A 20,567-nucleotide genomic window follows, 5' to 3' on the forward strand; every position below is an offset into this window, starting at 1 on the left:
CTGTGATTATTTTAATGGACGTCCCAATTAGACCCACCAGTAAGGTTAGCCGCTCCAAGTGTTCACCACTGCTCACCTCAGCAATCCTCCCAAACCGTCTTTGGTTCGCTTTACGTTTTATTTATATATTTCTTCCAAATGAAAATTCTAATTTACTCTATGTAGCACATCCATCCAGAAGAACAATTTTCCAAGTGACATTTTGAGCAAGCCTCTTTTCAGGGGGAAAAAAAAGTGCGCTCCCCACCACCAACCGCCCCCTCACCCCGTCGTCCTAAAGCCCAGGGGTGACCTAAGACTCCCACTGCTGCGCATGGACTCAACAATTGCCTTTGCCTTGGATTACAAAGAGAAGCTTAATTTCTACAACCACGGCATTTAAAGCAAGCAAACAAACTCTTTCCATAGACGGAAGACCGGAAATGAGGGGTTTTATATTAAATTTAGAGCATTAGGCGATGACACGGTGTGGTGCAAACCCACAGATGAGATGTGGTTCACTTTTCCCCCGTGGGATTGATGTTTCTTTTCCCTTTTAGTGTAGGGTACAGGGCCTAGGGTGTCTTCTGATGAAGTGGACTGGCGGCTTTTGTTTTAAGACCCAGGCTCTGATTACACCTGACAGAACTGAAACCCGACTCTGGCACAGCTCAGCCAAGCCTTATCTCCCACCAACCACTCACTGTAGGAATGTCCCTGCCGGTGTCAACTTTGATTTCCCTTTGTACAATGCACGGCAACAACAATTTAAAAAAGAAAAAAAGAAACAAAACAAAACCAAAAAGTTATTTTTTTCCCTTCAAATTAGCTCCAAGATGACTTCTCCTTTCCATTTTTTGTTTTGTAAAAAATATGGGTCATAGCTGTAAGATTTCTTTTTGAGGTTAATCTTGATGTCCCTGTGGAGAGTCTCATCGCTCAAGAATAATCATATTTATTAAAAATCTGCCTAAGAAAATGGTTCACATAACCTGGGCTGTGGCTGTGATTTTGTGGTATTTGGACTCGTGTCTACAAAAATATTTGTACACCAGATGCTGAATTGTTCAGAGCATTCATCCCAAATAAGTTTTAAACATTCACACATCATCACTGCTTTTCTTCCCATTGGTGCCACATGAGTAATGCTTTAGTAACACCGAAAACAATGAGACGGCTGGGTAGGAATTGTAATGCACTGTCCGGTCTAAAAACTGCAAGTCGTGCTGAAAATATTTTCTGTCCCCGTATAACACATTCCATAAGTACAACTCACTTTGACAGCTCACCAACTAACTGCACAGGGTTTCTAAACATCCAAGACAAGGGCTGGGGAGAGGGCTTAGTTGTAGTGAAGCGCTTACTACATGACATGAGGACTCTAATCTAAATTTCGGAAGCTGTGGGAAATAGCACGGTGTGGCGGAGATACACTTGTTACCCACCCACCCCCCCACCCACCCACCCCCGTGTTAAGGGTGCAGAGACAGCCATGTTCCGAGGCTTTGCTCATCAGCAGCCCAACATGATGAGAAAGCTCTAGACCCATTGAGATCTTGTCTCAGTGAACACAGTGGCTGAGGAATGACACCCAGGGTTCACCTCAGGCGTCCACATGCGTGATTAGGCTGTACAGTCACGCATATAGGTACTTAAAATCAGCCTGCTGGTGACAGTGTCTGGACTGAGAGGGAGCCCGATTAGATTCCAAATCAGTAGCCCACTGCCCCAGCCACAAGTCCAAAATGGCTTCTCCCCAGGTTGAAGTTTTGTTGTTTTCTTTTGTGGTGGAGACTAGAACCCAGAGCCTTGGGCATGCTAAATGGGTACCACTCAGTCACACCATTTAGCTTTTGACTTTGGTTTCAACAGTCAGTTCTCAGCTATCTATCTGCTTTACAGGTTGGGGAGGCATACAACGATAAAAACAAGACAGACTAATAGAAAAAAAAATTCGCGATGGTGGTGCGATGGTTGGTGGTAGAGCTGTCACTGATGTCACAGACTGTGGCTGTACTCCACTGACCCATTTGCTGATCGTTGGTTGTCGTATGAGAGCAAAGGAGGACCATTTAATGATGATAACCTAGCCCTTGCCCATGGGTACACCTAGGCCTGTATCTTTCCAAGGATGGGTTCAGGCTTGTTTGGAACCTTGGTTTTTTGTTGTGTTTGTTTGTTTGTTTGTTTGTTTTTGGTTTTTGGTTTTTCGAGACAGGGTTTCTCTGTGTAGCCTTGGCTGTCCTGGAACTCACTCTGTAGACCAGGCTGACCTCGAACTCAGAAATCCACCTGCCTCTGCCTCCCAAGTGCTGGGATTGCCCGGCGGAACTTTGGTTTTTACAAGTGGATACCAAGCCCTTACATTCAACCCTGTGTTTAATCAGCAACACAGAGTTTCCACATGCTGCTGCCAACAAATCTCATCCCTAAGCTTGATAGGAGATACATTTAGAGAGGAATGTAGGGAGTCCTATGTTTTTTAACCATACATGTATTTTCTTACTTTCTTTTTTTATTTGTGTGTGCGTATGTTGTGACATGCTTTCAAAAGTCAGAGAACAACTTGTGGGAACTGCTTCTCTCCTTCTATGGTGTGAGTTCCAGAGAATCAAACTCAGGTTACCTGGCTTGCCAGCAAACCCCTTTACCCACCGAGCCATCTTACTGGCCCCAGCCATTCAATTCTTTCAGGTATTTTAAATCTTATCCTGAATCAAGTCAGATAGTTAAAAAATAGCATGCTTGAGGTACATCATTTTGTCCAACCTCAGAAGAACTCAGTTGTAGAAGCTCTTAAGTTAGACAATCAGTGCTAACTCGAGGCTCCTTGATTTTACACATAGCAAACAGCGAGTGGAAACTCACCAACTTAAATGTTATTTTGACACTAGAGACCCAGCAACAGTAAATGCCCATTAAGGGAAAACTAGTTTCTTCTTGTCAAGAGGTTGAAATCCCCAGCCTAACATTTCAGTCAGGAAGATAGGCCCACTCCTAGGAAGGCTGGATCACTGTAAGCTATGCTAAGGATATAGGCGGAATAATTATTCCTTTAGTGAGATAGTATACTTTTCCTTCCTAGAGTCCCCACCCCTTAGTACAATCTGCATGAGTTTCCCGAGGTTCTTTGACTCTGCACACCTAAAGGTGCAATTTGTTCTTTTTCTCTTTTCTGAATCTTTTTGGAGTCAGGCCAGAACCTAAGTATGCTTCTTTTTTTTTTTTTTCTGGAATTTTGAGCTTCCTTTACTCTTTCCCTAAAGCCTCCCTCCCTGCCATGTTGTCACCTGTCTGCTGCCATGTGGCTAGCCTTCAGGCCAGCTAACACGAATCTCTCTCTCTCTCTCTCTCTCTCTCTCTCTCTCTCTCTCTCTCTCTCTCTCCACTCTCCTCCTCTAGGCAGCTGCTGAGATTTACAGCTTGCCTGTCCTGGGGTTTTACTTTTAAAAGCCAATAAAAGTGCACCTCTGTTTGAGTCCATTCTTAAATTATTTTTATTAATGAAGAACCTCAAGAGGCTTAGATACCAATTTCCCTGGTATCATCTGGCTGAAAAAAAAAAAAAAAAAGGATGTCCCAGAATTTCCAGTAACACCAAATGTTACTTTTGAGGCTGCCTGGGAAAATTTTTTTGGCCTCTCAAGGCTCCTGGGCTCCTAGTGTGTATCTTACAAAAGACTGTGGATCCTGTAACTGGTCCACTCTCTTCTTATGAGCCAAGTCTGTGGTCTCGTCAGTAACCACTGTGTTTTTGTGGTTGGAAGTTCTGGCTTGCTCTTATTTTTTCTTTGCTCCAAATAAGTTATTTTGCATCAATTATGTTGTTTGTTTTTAATAGGACACCTATAAGGTGCATTTTGAAACTAGACAGGGATTAAATGGAATCCTTACATTAATGAAATCATTTGTATGGCATTTTCTAACCAACTAGCAGTAAGATATACCACACACAAGGTAAGGAGAAACTATCAGTAGGTTGATGACTTGGGCACTTACAACAGATAAGTAAGCAAAATCATACACATCGATTTATTGTAAATTTTATACAAATCAGGTGTAGCATAATCCTGGCACTCAAAAGACAAGAGGATGCCTGCACATGTGAAGACAGCCTGGTCTACAAAGAAAGTTCTAGGCTAGCCAGGGCTACATAATGAGAGCCTGTCTCAAAAACCACAAGAGGAGTGGGGCTGGGAAGATGACTCAGTTGGATCTGAGTCCACGACTCCAGCACCCACATAAAAAGCCAGGCACTGCAACCTGGGATTGTAATCTCAATGCTGCAGATGCAGAGCCAGGAGGAGGATCCCTGGGGATTTGTTGGACAGGTATTCTAACCAATCAGAGAGCTCCAGGTTCCCTGGAAAACCCTGACTGAAAAAAGAGGCAGACTGCAATCGCAGAAGGTGCCTGACATCAGCCTCTCGCCTTTATACATGTGTGTACACACATGCCCCGCCACACGAACTTGTACAAATACACGCTTACAGGAGAGGGAGAGGAAGTAAAAGGAAGAAAGGGAGGGAGAGAGAGAGAGAGAGAGAGAGAGAGAGAGAGAGAGAGAGAGAGAGAGAGAGAGAGGAAGAAGAAGGAGGAGGAGGAGGAGGAGGGGGAGGGAAGGGGAGGGGAGAGGAGAAGGGGGAGAGGGGAGGGGAGGGGAGGGGAGGGGAGGGGAGGGGAGGGGAGGGGAGGGGAGGGGAGAAGAAGAAAAAGCCAACCAAAAACAAAAACATTTTTACTCGGAAATAAAAATGTGAAGAAATAGAAGAACCTATGCATTTTCATGCTGCTTAAAGAAGAAATGGGCCGTTGTTGGATTCTGCCTGGATAGTGGAGGCATGATCTAACGGTACTAGTTTAACAAGGCCCATCTGTACAGATTCTCCTGTGTCCTCGTGTCTGCAGAGATAAGAGTGCTCCTTTTCTGTGGGTACAGCATGGACGTGTCCCAAATGTAGCTTGTGTGGTCTGCCTCAGTAGAGAGGTGTAGGGGATGGTGAGGCTCACCTTCTTGCTCCTGTAGTTTCTCAATGATGAAGCAGTGAATCCTGAATCCCATCAGGAGGAAAGCACAAAGGTATGAATGGATGTAGGAAAATACTGAAGGATATTTTAATTATCCAAATAATTGGGAATTAGTTATAGAATGGTACTGCAATGTGAAAAAAGATTTTTAGGACAAATTTATTTTAAATTAATTTGAGGCATGGAATAAGTTGAAAGGCATTGCTGATCTAAGACAAAAGAAATGTACAACATTGTTATGTTGGATAGGATTTTCCTACAGAGGAGACCAGGATTCCCGTGAAGTTGGGATGGGTGACCCTTCATTGGCTGGGCAAGGGCCCATCCAGGCTAAGGGTTGACCCAAAGCTTGCTTCACTCAGAAGAAAGGCTTTACTCTGAGGAAAAGCTGAAGCAGGGAGAGAAGTGTGTTCTCTACCACACAATTTAATGTTTACAGCAGTGGTTCTCAACTTGTGGGTTGCGACCCCTTTGGGGTTGCATATCGGATATCCTGCATATCAGATATTTACATTATGATTAATAACAGTAACAAAATTACAGTTATAAAGCAGCAGCAAAAATATGGTATGGATTGGGGGTTCCTCATTACAACACGAGGAACTGCATTAAAGGGTCACAGCATTAGGGAATTTGAGAATCGCTACTTTATAGCCTTAAACTTACTGTACTTAAACTTGGGCAAACTATTACCAGCTTCTGTTATCCATCCCCATTAGTTACTTTCCTTGCTGCCTTGCCTGCATAGCTGACAAGGTAAAGGTACGAAGGATATGCTTGGGCTTGAAGTTGAGGGACGGCTTGGTGGCTGAAGCATAGGGTGACAGGCCACACTGCACCTGCAGTTGGGAAGGAGAAAGGACAAGAGTGGGCCAGGCTAAGAAATCTCAAGGCCAGCTCCCAGCGACCCACTTCTAATGACTAAGCCTGACTTAAGTCTTTCCCCCAGCTAAAGCCCAAGTGTTTAAACACAGGAGTCTGAGGGCGATTCACATGCAAACCCCACTGCCTTCATTCACGGAGCTGTGAAGATGTTGTCCTCAAAAAAAAAAAAGAGCATCCTACTTGAACCTTTAGTTCAAACAGTGTTTATTGAGTGTCTGCAGGGAGGGTGATGAAAATAACTGTGGGGGGGGGGGTTGTAAGCTACAACAGGGGACAAAGAGCGCCCACCCAAAGAGGTGACATTTATATGGTCGCCCAAGAGATAGATGGATGCTGTTCGTCATAGCCAGAAAAAAAGAGGCTACTGACTTGATTGTGGTTTGTGTGAAGCTTCAAGGGGGACAGAGATGGCAGGGGTAGCTGGAAACCAGCCGGGAGGGCATGCATGTGAAAGCTGACAAAGGGCATAGCTGAACTCAAGCTCCAGCAAGGCACTTCCTTCTCCACATACCCTCATGGACATGCTCGCCACCTCCTCCAAGTCTTAGCTTTAGGGAGGCTTACCCCAGGCATTCCAGATGGACTGTTACATTTCCTTTGTCCAACTGGTTTCCATCACATCTGTCACCTTCTATTATAATAATAATTTGCTCTTTTTGGGGGGGGGTTGGATTTTTCTTTCTTTCTTTCTTTTCTTTTTTTTTTCTTTTTTTTTTTTTTTTTCCCCCCAGACAGGGTTTCTCTGTGTAGTCCTGGCTGTCCTGGAACTCACTTTGTAGACCAGGCTGGCCTCGAACTCAGAAATCCGCCTGCCTCTGCCTCCCAAGTGCTGGGATTAAAGGCGTGTGCCACCACCGCCCAGCTTCATTTACTCTTTATTATATTTCTTTTAGTTGTTTGAGTGCATAAGTTGTTCAAAAAGAAAGAAAAAAATGAGGGGTTTTTTTTTTTGGTCTGTTTTCTAATATATCCCCAACATCAACAATAGCAGGGTCCACCACTCAGTAGGTTTTCAATCAACATCGATTAAGTGAGGTTGTATTGAAAGTTAACGGATGTTTTACACACCATGTGGTGTCACCTAATCTATATTTTCGGGAGCTTGCTCTGGATGCTGAGTGAAAGCAAAGCAATGTTCTAAATCCAAAATCACACTCTTCAAGGCAGCCCTGTAACAACTCCAGATCCAGGATGAAGACTTGGCCGAGGAGAAGCTGTGCCCAACAGCCCCCACCTGCCCTTCCTCTTTTGCCTGCCTTCCTTTTTTTTTTTTTTTTTTTTTTTTTTTTTTTTTTAAATCACACAGGTGGAGGGAAGCAGACAAGTGGGTACTATGGAGGTATACGGGTGGGAGCCGAGAAGTGAAAGCCAAGTATTCTATCACGTTAAGCCAGAGGCACACACTGTGCACATGACTATCAACAAAACCCTAAATACCTGGGATCAGCTAAATGACAAGCTACAAAAGGTGAGTTTGTCTCTCGGCTCTCTTTGCTGAGGCTTGTCACTGCCTGGAGGGAGAAGCTGTTTACTTTTCATATGGGATTTATTATTATTATTATTATTTTTCTGGTTTCACTCAAAAGCAAGGCAATTTGTACCGGTTAACTCTTTTTGGAGGAATCTGTTGAAAGGAATTGCCCCAGGATGGGCGCTCATACTCCATTAAGATGGGATTTATGGGTAACCACAGGCTTAGCAAGCCTTCTCTGGGCTGATTCATTCATTCAGCAAATACTTCTGGAACATTTTCTATCTGCTGGGCCTCCCTGGAGAGTAAAAGGTGCAGTCCTTTTACCGGCTTCTTATAAAGCTTACCTTGTAGTTGAGGAAATGACATGTGTGCACAAGAAGTTAAATAAAGACTTGACAGTGCAAAATGTGCCCCCAGGCTCTTGTGCTTAAGGAGTAAGCAGGTGGTGGAAAGAACAAAGTGCTGCCGAGCCAACTCCCAAATGCGCCCTCTCTGTCTGAGCAGTTTTCATTACCTGAGACAGCCACACGCTCCTGGAAACAGAGTCAGTTTTCCAAAGCTGACTGTGCTACAGTTAAACAAGTGGCCATCATTCTGAGATGATACTTTTCAGGTTGAGAGATAAAATTATTTTTCTTTAATACCATCATCATGAGAACAGCATTTTAAAAAAAAGTTTTTATTTGTAACAGTACAAAATTGACAACCCTATATTAGATTTTATAATTTTTTTTTAAAATATGACTGGTTCAGTTAATACCCACTTTCCCTCCAAGAAACAGCTGTTGTGAGCCAGGCAGAATTATAGCCAGGAGGGACAGCTGACCTGGTGGCATAAACTGGGTAAGATTTATAAGGTCAGACCAGGAACAGATGCACATCCATATTAGGTCTTGGCTTTTGTTGTTGTTGTTTGTTGTTGCACAGATTCACAGTATATGTGGAGACGGTGGGAAAAGATGTAAAAGTGGCAGTCAGGACGGCCCGGCTGGGGAGTCAGCAGCTAACTCCTTCTGTGGCTCTCCTCACTCAAGAAGGGCAGTGGAGGTCTAAAGTAGACATTGAGGTTGGGGTGATACTTTAATGAGCAGCTGGAAGGGTTTTTTGTTGTTGTTGAGACAGACCTCACTCTTTAGACCAGGCTAGCCTCCAAATCACAGAGACTCGCCTGTCTCTGCCTCCAGAATGCTGAGATTAAAGGCATGAGCCACGACCACCAGGACTAACCAGCTGCAGGTTTTAAAGTAGACAGTGGTACAATGTAGCAATACTTTTTCAAGGATTAGTGTTTAAAAAATATTTTTAACTTACATGAAATAAGGCAATTTTCACACAAACATAATGTACTATGAGCACAACCCCTGCAACTTTAATCTCCAAAATTCATATTTATCTAAATGATGGACTTATGTTGATAATGACACATTGCTCACTATAGGTTAATAAGTTTAACAAAGAAATGTGCATCTCCAGGATGAAGTGTCAATAGTGTGAAGGTTTTAGGAGGTGGTGGGATAGGACCTACACAGAAAGCCTGCATTTTCTTCTCTGTTTTGTTGTAAACCCAGACTGCCCCCAAAAGAGAAAGTCTTTTTTTCCCCCTTGACTATTACCCTGGTAACTGAGTACAAGGGAGAGAGGGTTTGGAGCAGACTGAAAAATGTAAAGTTGCAAATATAAAATTAAATACAATCATTGGCAACACGTCTCTACGCAAGCAAGGTAGCCTGGAGCTTACCATTGCTCTGTTAAATGGCAAATCCACCTTTCGGAAGGAGCATTTCTGAAACCCAGGAACTCAGCCAGGAAGCAATTGCAACATCTCAGACCTAAAATGAGAAGTGCCTAGAACAAAGTATCAACAAAGCGAATGGAAACCAGCGAATGACTCTGGACACTAACAGGAAGGAAAATCTGTGGCATTTGATGATTCATGGGACGGGAGGGAGAACTGAGTTACAGAACTGACCCTGGGGTTTAGCCAGCTGGGTGATAATTGTTTGGCAGTTAGAAACAGAGAAAATCAAAAGCTAAAAACTTTGTGGGAGGATACAAGGAGCTGGAGCAGGGTGGAGGTTGCCTTTGGATTGAAGCTACAGCATTGAGAAGGCGTGTGTGTGTGTGTGTGTGTGTGTGTGTGTGTGTGTGTCTGTCTGTCTGTCTGTCTGTCTGTCTATCTGTCCACCATCAGCATTTCCGGACGGGTGGACCCAAGCATTCCCACCCCACCATGTCTTCATGGCTGCACTGTGAAGTATATGGATGAGTTTTCTAAGCCACAGTAGAGCCTCCACCGGAGGATGTTTTCAATCCGGTGACATTTCCAGTTCCCTCTTCCTATTGGCCTAGAAAAAAAAAAAATCTCCAAGCCTCAGAATAAAGAGAGGATGTAGTGCCTGCTGCTCACCTTTTCCGGGAGGGGCCCCGAGGATGTTTACAGGAAAGATTCCTTTCTGTCCTTTGACTTAGAGTCTTCAGAATAGACATGCGGACCCCAGTGTAGAAGTCCTAGATATAAGTAAAAGATAAAAGCAGAGTGGAACTTCCCAAGAGACAAAGCTCTCAGCCTGGAAGGGAGTGAGGAAACCTTTCTGTAGTGTGGAATGAATCTCCGTTTCTGTCTCTCCCCTCTTCAGCCTGACTGGTTTTTATTCTCTCAAATCATTTGAATCAAACAACCATGTTCAAAGATTGCATAGTTGTCACTGTGCTTGCATCTGGTGAGATGACCATGCTGACCAAGCCCATACCTAATTTGGCCTGCAGTGGAGTTAGGTTTGACCAGTCCCATGGGTTTGTAGAGCTGTTAAATCCTTACCTGTCCTCTCTTGGGGTAGCTGTGACCAGTTACCTAGGGTGATGATTAATCTTGTCAACTCAACAAGATCCAGGATCACCTCAGGATACCTCTGGGCATGTTTGGGAGGATATTTCTGGGTTTGATCATTGAGCTGGAAAGATGTACCCTAAATGTGAATGGTCCTCTTCTAAAAGCTAGGGTCTTGGCAGAGTAAAAAGAAAGGAAACCGAGTAGCAGCTTTCACCTGCCTCAGCGTCCTGACCACAGAGTGAATGTGACTGGCTCCCTTGACACAGTATGTGTCCTCCAACTGTGAGTTAAAGTGAATCCTTCCTTCCTTCCTTAGGCTGCTTCTTGTCAGGTTGCCGTCTGTCACAGAAATAAAGCAAGCTGATGCATCCACTACCTTCATCTGAGAGACAATAAATAGATGTATGGTGTCCACAAGGTGCCGGAGTAGCCAAGCCGCAGCAGGCAGACCCTGGTGCAAGCTTTGTGAGTGAGGCCTGGCAGTTATAGGTCTTTGGGCATCTTCTTTGATTAAAAAGAAGGTAAATCTGACTTTTACAAGTTTTATGTGAATATATGTCTCTGTGAGGACACAGTAAACAAAACTGACTGTCTGAGTTTGATTTCTAGGAACGATGTGATGGAAAAAGAGCACCAACTCCTGAAAATTATCCTCTGATAAATTTCCTTACCTCTGATTTTCATACCCTGTCATGCATGAGTACTCAAGTGCACACACGCTTGCACACATGCACATTTGCACACACACACACACACACACACACACACACACACACACACACATAAATGCAATGCATTAAAAAAAAGACTTTGAGCCGGGCGGTGGTGGCGCACGCCTTTAATCCCAGCACTTGGGAGGCAGAGGCAGGCGGATTTCTGAGTTCGAGGCCAGCCTGGTCTACAGAGTGAGTTCCAGGACAGCCAGGACTACACAGAGAAACCCTGTCTCGAAAAACCAAAAAAGAAAAAAAAAAGAAAGAAAAAAAGACTTTGTTAACAAACAAACACAAGCATACAGCTAAGTCCCTTTCCAGGGTCTTGAAAACCTTACGCTCTGTCAGCTTTAAAAGGGATCCACTTCTAAACAAATGTCCAAAGCAAAATGTTAGTCCTTGTTATGTATTTGCTGGGAATAGGCATATGTATAGACCATAGCACTTACTCTGTGCCAGGGAGCGAGCTCTCAGTAGGTACTGGGGTGTTATATATCTGGAAACTCTGCGCTCAGTTAATGAAAGGTCACTAAATATCAAAGCAAACTAAATTCCTTATCTAAAGAATGTAGTTTGACTTGTCAAAACATCCCAAGCAAATAAATGACCACAAAGCCCTTGCAGACTTTTTGACAGAAACACTGATCCAGGGAATAGATAAACTATTTATGGCTATTATTTTTCTGTTAAAAAAAATTATAATGTATTCACATAACTTAACACTCACCATCTTAGCCAGCTTTTAAGAGATTTTTTTAATTGCATTTAGTGTGTGTGTGTGTGTGTGTGTTGTGTGTTGTGTGTATGTTTATGCTCATGTGTGCTCCTTTGTGCAAGTGCAGATGGAGGCCACAGATCTTTCCCAATCACTTTGTACTCTGAGACAGGATCTCCCACTGAACCTAGATCTAGCTTCCCAGTTGGTTAGACTAGCTGGCCCATGAGCTCCAGAGGTCGACCTGCCTGTGCCTCCCTCTTGCTGGGGTTACGGATACACACTGCTGCACCCTGCTTTTATGTGGGTCCTGGGGGTCTGAACTCAGGACCTCATGCTTATGTGGCAGTCTCTTGACTCCCTGAGTCATTTCCCCTGCCCCAAGGCTTCTCTTAGTTAGTTATGTCCTCAGGCTGCTTCATCTAATGAGAAATACATATGAGACTTCCCTTCCTGTCCATGGCTGAATACTGTGCTCTGTATATCTGTACCACTTTTGCCTGTCCATCGACTTGCTAAGGGCATGTAAGGGTTTCTTCATATTTTAACCAGTGTGATTAACGCTGAGTGAGTGTGGGTAGAGAGGGAACGTTTGTACATAGCTTTAGAACATACGAACCGGTATGGTTACTGGTTAGGAATGCGCCTGAGTTGTTCATTCCGATCTACTCACGTGGGAATTCAGTCAAGCAGTTGAATGCACACAAGCCAGACTGGAACTCAACTTCTTCCTGCACTTCACTACTACAAACAAGGACAGTGAGTCCGGGAGCCCTTAGACTAAGATTTAGGGCATGGGGGTACTGCTCCCAGCCTTACAGTCATTATTAGCATTATTGTGTGGTATTAGGGCATTCTTTCATGCTGGTGGGCCTATGATTCTTCACGACCAGTGAGAGTTGGTCAAGGGTTTTCTTTCTAGGGTAATGGTCAGCTCAGACCATTTTTGTACCCCCACTCCCACCCACCAAAAAGTCTTGTAATTCTGGAAAACTGGTGAACTGGCTGGTCACCCTACCTTCAGCACGGAGTCAAATCTGACACCAGATTAAATGTCCCAAATTAAATGTAATGTGGCTATTTATCCTCTTCCACCCCACCTCACACCCAGGAAAAATTAAAAGAGAAACCAGCAGCTGAGCCAGCCTGGGACAGAATTCCAAGTGTGTAATTTTTAACAGGCTTTTGGGGAAAAGGTTGATTTTAGGTCCTATTAAGAAGTCATCCCTCACAAATGTTCTGGTTATGGAGGTGTGTGTGTTAATGATTAGACAAGAGCTGTTAAAATATCAGCTAAGTAACTTAAAATATTTCCTACCTTTAAAAACTAGCATGGCTTCTCATGGAATTTAAACCATAAAAGAGGTAGAAGCGGAGGGGTTTTTGTCTTGTTTCATCTCCTCATTGATTTGTTTGTTCTCTCAAAGTATGTATTTCTGTGTCACGAGGGGACACAGAACCATTACATGAACAAATTGAATTAAAGTGGTCTCTTGCCTGAAATCTTAGCTATAAGAAAATCCCTGCCTGGAGTATTTCAAAACTTTCCCTCTCTTGCCCAGGAATGCACTGAAATCCCTAATGAGCATGCTCAGTGGGAGAGCGATTGAGCCAGACTCCAGCTCCCATTGGCAGAGAAGGCTGGTGGGGATGAGACTGGTGAGGATTTGAAGACTGTTTCAGGAGTCAAGCGGGGTACCCGTGGAATGCCCATTGATGGTTGGCAGGGGCAGAAGGAGAACTTCAGCTCAGTTCCTTTGGCTGCAGATTCTTAGATTAAGAATGTAATTCTTCAGATGTGCAGCTCAGTCTTCACATGGGTCCTCCAACAACTGGGGCGGAGCCTCTCCCTGTAGCCGTAATCTGAACTGTGGTTCTTCAACAGGGCTGCCTTGTCTGGCTTCAGTGGGAGAGGATGCACCTAATCTGGCATAGACTTGATGTGTCATGGTGCGGGAATCCTGGGGGTGGGGCACCTTCTCCGAGGAGAAGGGGAGGGGGAGGGACTATGTGAGGGGGATGTAAATAAATAAATAGATAGATAAATATTCATTTTAAAAAAGAATATAATTCTTGGTCCACGAACAATTACAATGCAGGGATGCCTTGACTGGGTCTTGGCATGGAGTCTATGAAAGGTAAAGCTTCCTTTCTACGAATACAGAAATGAAAAGGTAATACCGAGTATCAATTATGCCTATTAGACAACCTTCTATTGACTATTTTCTTGGAATTCACTCTCCACAGTTCGAATTATATTTTACAAAACCTTCCTAGACATGTGGCTTTCAAGCTTGTATATTAAGATAAAATATGCAAAGTAAGTTCCCATCATTTCTATCGTAAGAATGCAGCGACAGACTCCAGAGAGAAATGGTCTGATCCACAGACATAAACTGCTTAGTGGCCATGCTGGGCTGGACTCAAGCCACATCTTCGTCAGCATGCAAATTAAATGCTCTCTTTTAAAAATATTTCTTCTAGTAATTTTTAGTAATCTTTCTCCTACTAGCACTGCCATCCAAATATAATTATTAACAGGAGTTTTAGTGGGACTGTTGAAAGAGCAAAAAGTAAAAAACAATATTGGGTAACAAACAGAACCAGAAGAGGGAGAAAAGGCAGCAAAGAGGTCCAAGTCTCAGGGTTGGAGGGGGGGGGGGGTGCCTAGTGGGAAGGGACACTTAGCTAAGGGACAGAGTAAGGGAAAGTTTATCTCTAAGTATAACCAAGAAAACTCCCACGTTAGCATTCTACAGATAATGGGACCGTGGGTTCAGTGGATCCAAATGCGTGCCCATATCTCTAAGCGCACTCCTCAGATGTTGGCTGCTGCTTCCTCCAACAACACTGAAGAGCACAGCATCCAGCAAAGGAGGCTGGGAAATACTGTTGAGGTTGAATCATCTTGAGAGAAGGAGGTTGTAGAAGCTAATGAAGCAAGTGTTTAAGAGTGGTAGGGCATCTCTATGTGATCTCTCTCTCTCTCTCTCTCTCTCTCTCTCTCTCTCCCCTCCCTCTCCTTTTCCTTCTCCCTCTCTCTCCTAAACTTAAAGCTGTTTAAAAAGAAGGAGGAAGAGGAAGAGGAAGAGGAAGAGGAGGAGGAAGAGGAAGAAGAAGAAGAGGAAGAAGAAGAAGAATTCTAAATTAATATTTTTATTAAATTTATTTATTTATTCACTTTGCATCCCAGTATCAGGCCCCTTCTCTTCCCAGTACCCTCCTCATGCGGATTGTCTCCCCAAATTGATATTTTTATAACCCGTGGCTTAGTGTAAAGGAGTGTCTTTGTGCAGTGGATGACGGTCAACACAAAAACTCACAAAGGGTCAAAGTGCAAAAGAGTACCAGTCTAGAGCACTCGGCCACAAAGGAGATGTCTATATCACACCCCTCCTTCCAGGCTTAGGATGCATTGCATAAGAGTTTGTGGAAAGATTCTAAGAGCCAGAGATAGGCGAGAACTGGAGGAAAACATTGTCTTCTGCAAAGGAGAGGACCACTGAAGTCACGAACTCCCAGCAGCTGTGTTGCCTACAGCAGACCTGCATAAGATCAGTCAACGTTCTGGCACGGAGAGGGAAGGGACTCATGAGACCCACCCTCTAATGGAGGAGCTGTTGACAACTGATGGCTTTTGGGAGAGAAAGTCAGTTTCTTAGAGGGTGTGGTTCTTGCTAGATCAAGCATTTTTTTAAACCTCATGTGTATATTTACTCATATTAAATAGCAAGAGTTGGAGAGTTGACTTATCTGTGGGTCATTTCAAATATTTCTAAATTCTTTTCTCTGATGACTGCTCTGTTCCTTTTACTGGCATACACAAACATAGAGAGAGAGAAAGAGAGAGAGAGAGAGAGAGAGAGAGAGAGAGAGAGAAGCAGTCGGACAGACAGACAGAAACAGACAGAGACACAGAGACAGAGAGAGCATCATCTGTGTGTGCTGTGGTGTAGGTGAGGCTGGAAAAAGCGTGGATGTGTTTGGAACAGCTGTGAGTACTGTGGCAGCGAGCTGATAAGCAAGAAACAGCATTTTCCAGAGTGCTGGGCATCGAGATCAAAGCCCTCTGCAAATATTTTGATAGGAGGCAGCTGTGTTATAACAGAGCCAGCACTGACCTTCTCTCCCAGGACCTTTGCTGAGTTCTGGTCCTACTGATTTCTACTTCTTGTGACCCTAGTGGAGTTATTTCTTTCTTTGAACCCTGTTTCCTCACCAGGTAGAAGTAGTGAAAACACTTCTTAAAATTTCATTGAGACAACAAAATAAAGATACTTTAAAATAGGAAACACATGTCAGGAACTACCGCACAGTATTCCTTTAAAAGAAAGTGGTTAACTGAGCCAGTGGCTGACAAAGCAGATACCATTGTGCACCTGGCAATGTGGGTGAGTGAGAGGAAGACGGTGGGAAGGATAGTACAATGATGGTTGACTAAGTTGTTTAGGGAAGTAGGTGTCTGATCCCACACAAGCTTCTGAGGAGACTTATACAATGTGTAAATCAGAAATGTCCACCTAGGGGGGCAGTTCACCCATGTCTGCCTTTCCCAACAATGAGATTAGGGTGGCTTAGAGACCTCAGTGTCCCCTCTCTTCAGTGTGACACACGTGTGAATGCCACATATGTGCTACAAAAGTCCCAGGGGAGAAGGAAAAGGCAAAGCATGTGATGAGCAGGCCACAGTAGGTTGCGTGTTCAGGCTGGCTCTAATGGCTTCCTGGAGCAGTAGCTGGGGTTAGAGATGAGGACAGAAGGATTTATGTGATGGACAGGCTACGACCCCACCTGGGGAAAGAGACGACAAAAACCAAGTTGACATGACATGGCCTTGGGTATTTACAGATGGTCTTATATACCCTCTGTTTGTAGAAAAGGAAGGAAGATGGAAGACATTTCTTTTTAATCCCATTTTGTCAGATGCTATGTATTTCTGTAGAATTAAGGATTATAAACTGAAGCAGTCCACCTGGCCTTTTGTACCACAGAGACAGCATAACCTAACTGAAGACCCTGGATCATGGCACCCTCTGCTTCCCTCGGCTCTCTCTGCTCTTGGTCTTTGCTTGCCAAGGAAGAAATAATAAGCCATTAGCCTGTCCCTAATGACTGTCCCTGAATTTCAGGTATTTTGATCTTTCTCCCAAGAAAACTGTTGCATCTCTATGGTGAAGATGGGATAGAGCAGAGAAGAAAACTATGAATGCTTCCATTGCTGAGCTTTGAGGGACACCAGTCATTCTCTCCAGTCACATCCGAACGCTGCTGGGATGTGGGGAGATGGAAGGGGCTTCATCAAACTACCAATTTGGAAATGTTTTACAAATAAGCAGGGCTTGTCGTCATCTGAGTATTAAGTATTGATTGTTCATGTCTGCTCTTCTCTCAGGATTCTACCAGGCTCAGAGTGATTTGAGTTGTTACAAAATAAAATAAATAAAATAAAAAACAAAAACAAAACAAACAAACAAACAAAAAAACAGAGGCTGTCTGCTAGCCTCTATGCAGATGGATGCAAAGCCCCCTGGAGCCCTGCTAGCCTGGAGCACTGATAGTGCTACCTACTGATACCCTCACTACCATCACAGGAAGAAACTGCATGAGCATCCATGCCTTGGCAGATGAATTAACCCAAAACGAAGTCTTGCTTTATTTATTGAATTGTCTTGTTTTGAAAAGCCTCTCTTAGAAAAATCCTGACCAGTTTCCTATTTTTGACTTCCCTTTGGGGCCTTCACTAGTTTATTTTATATTTTACATGAAGCTTTTTCCATTTTTTTTTAATTTGTAAGAAGAAGCAGAAATATATGGTTTTTCCCCAAGCAGACACATTTTTTTCTGACACCATTTATTCTGTCCTTTCCCTCTATTTTGAAATATACCTTTATCTGAAATTATTCTTATGTGTTCACCAGTCTGTTATATATCATTGCTACTCCACACTCTTTAATATGTCAGTTTTATAGTTGGATAACTGTTGAGACCATTATTACTCTTTTTGTTTCTCTCATTTTCTTGGTTATTCTTCTGTATTTATTTTTCCAGGCAGTTTATAATTACCTTATATTCCATTGTAAAATCTCGTTGGGGTTTTGATTATAATTTCCTTTTATTATCTGCATACAGTAGTATCCAAGATGACCTGGTTACAACACAATAGCAAAGAGGAACATTTGCAAAGAGCAAAGTCACATTGTCCTACAGGTGAGAAGCCAAGAACTAATAACACCAGGAGCATAAAGAATGGTTTGGTTGAAATTAGGCTGGCACTGGGTTTGGCAAAGTGCGAATAAAGGGGGTGGGTGGTGGAGAAAGAGACAAATAATCTTTTATTATTCAGTAAACTCATGTTAGAAATAACTGGCTTCCCTTGATTGAACATGACATGCTAATGTTTTGTTGGCCTTGTCATTATTGTAAATATCTTCATAAAATGAAAGCTAAGTCATAGCTGGCCTCTGTCTTGTGATGTGTGTGTACACTACTGTGCTAGAAGCCTTCCCAGTGGCGTGGAACACTCACTGGTACAAAGCCCTGTTTTCTGAGTGTGTGTGTATCTTCCTGTAGCATTTTCTTTCTGTGGAATTTAGCATTCCCGACTGCACTCCCCAGGGGACTCTGGAAATGTCGGTGCACATTCATCTGGCAAGTGAAGGTTTTGTTAGAGTGTGGGAAACTCCAGGGTTATTTTCAGGTTATGACATTTAAATATTTCTCTACAGGTCCAAAGCAAAGTTTATCTTTTGAAACTATAAAGACCAGAGACTTGGAGCTCATTTAGAGAAGAAATTGCTTCCACCTTTAAAGAAATATCACTTGAAATAAAAGCCTGCGTTTGAAAATTGAAGAGCTAAAAATGCAGTTGTAGCAGTCTGAATGCTTCAATTACCTCTTGGATTATTTTCTTGCTTTCACTTCGGCATAAAACATTAAAGAACTATTTAAGAAGAGGTTGTGAGGGTAAATACATGGTGTTATAAACTAAACTAGAGCTGGGTGTGCTGGTCTGTGCCTATAATCTTAACACGTGGGAGGTGGAGGCTGGCAGAACAAGACCTCGAGGTCAACCTTAGCTCCGTAGGGAGTTCAAGACAAAGGAGGAATAAATAATAAATGAAAAGTTTAGGTTTTTTGTTTTGTTTTGTTTTGTACTTGTGTATGGGTTTTGTTTGTTTGTTTTTGTTTTTTGGGTTTTTTTTTGTTTTGTTTTGTTTTGTTTTTTTTTTTGCCTGCATGGATGTCTATATACCGTGAATATGGTATATATGTCTATATACCGTATGAATGCAGTGCCTTTGGAAGCCAGAAGAGGGGACTGGATTTCCTGGAATTGTGAGCCATCATGTGAGTGCTAGGGACCTAACCTGGGTCCTCTGGAAGGTCAGTAAGTGCTCTGAACCACTAAGCCATCTCTCCAACCCACGTTAAACAGTCTTTAACGGTTTTCTTTTCTGTGAATCCAGGCTTCAGCAAGGTAATCCCTATCCACTCTGGGAATAACTCTAAGGCTTTTCTTTGAGGTTTCTCAGGCTCAGGATGCCACGGATTCACACTAAAGTTCTCCCATCCTGACTTGTCTGATGGTTGGGGAAAGACCCAAAGAAACTGTACAAACTCCAAGGACACCCAAGGCTCAGCCTCCTAAACCAAAACAAGATGATACTCTGAACATTGGTTGTGAGATGGTCTTATCGAAAGGCTTTGGGTGCTATTTCCACAGTCCCCGTCAGTATTCGTAATACTTTTCTGTATTTCCTTCAGCCACAGAAAGCTAGACCCAGGCAATGCTAAATGAATTGTTATTTTAGTCTAGACTCACTGACCCAACATGTGGGCAGATGTGGTAACTGTGCTATCCAAGAGTTGCCAGCAACCACCCATTCAACCGTTCTTATCATGTATCTTATGGTATGGTCAGCCACAACACATTAGCTGAATCTTGAGACAGTGAAAATAAACATAAAAGATCAATGTAGTCTTGGAACATACCACTAAGTAGACTACTCACATTTCAGCTGGGTGAAGTGCTACTTGCCTTTAATCCCTATGATCTGGAGGCAAAGACCAGAGGATCGAGATCTTGTCTCAAAATATCCAGGGCTTGGCACTGAGGAGATTGCTGTCAGTAAAGTATTAGCCTTAAGGCATGAACATCTGACCTGAGTTTAGAGCCTTGGGCCTCGGTTTTTAAAAGTTGGGTGTGGTGGTACCCGGTTGTAATCCTCGTGCTGAAGAAGGGAAGACAGGAGGATGCCTGGTCCTCACTGGCCAAGCAGCCTAGATTCCTTGGGAGCTCCAGCCAGCAGGAGACCCTTCCTCAGGTAAGGAAACAAACGGAAACAAGGAACAACAACTAGGGAATGAGAGCAGAGGTTGCCCCTCTGGCTTCCACATGCATGTGCTGGACACACACACACACACACACACACACACACACACAAAAATATGCACACATACACCTTAAAGAATGAGGGCTAGAGTCTGGCTCAGTAGTAGTGCACTTGCCTAGTACACACACAAGGTCTTTGGTTTGGTTATACACACCTACACATGCACATGTGCAAATCACACACAGAGATTGAGAGAGAAAAAGAATGTGCATATGGTATGTGTCTGCTCATCTTGACACTATCACCCCCATTTGCTCCATCCAATCTTAAACCAGTTTTATCCCAAAACATCGTTTTTCATTTCTTTATATCCATTGGTATCACAAAGTTTTTGGTTCAAGTCTTCATCTCTCATCTGGTCCCCAGTAAAAATCTGTTACAACGGTCTCTCTCATCTTTCCAATATGTAAACCTACCTGTCACATTTACCTGCTTGATGGGTTTCTATGGCTCGTTGGCCTAGATCATAGCTTTGAATTCCTCTAGCTTTTGGTCCTTCCCTGTGCTTCCTTCCTAGCCTCTGTTGTACATCCATTGGAGCTTTGTCTTC

The sequence above is a fragment of the Arvicanthis niloticus genome, chromosome 4, assembly GCF_011762505.2.
Source record: "Arvicanthis niloticus isolate mArvNil1 chromosome 4, mArvNil1.pat.X, whole genome shotgun sequence".
Lineage (NCBI taxonomy): Eukaryota > Metazoa > Chordata > Mammalia > Rodentia > Muridae > Arvicanthis > Arvicanthis niloticus.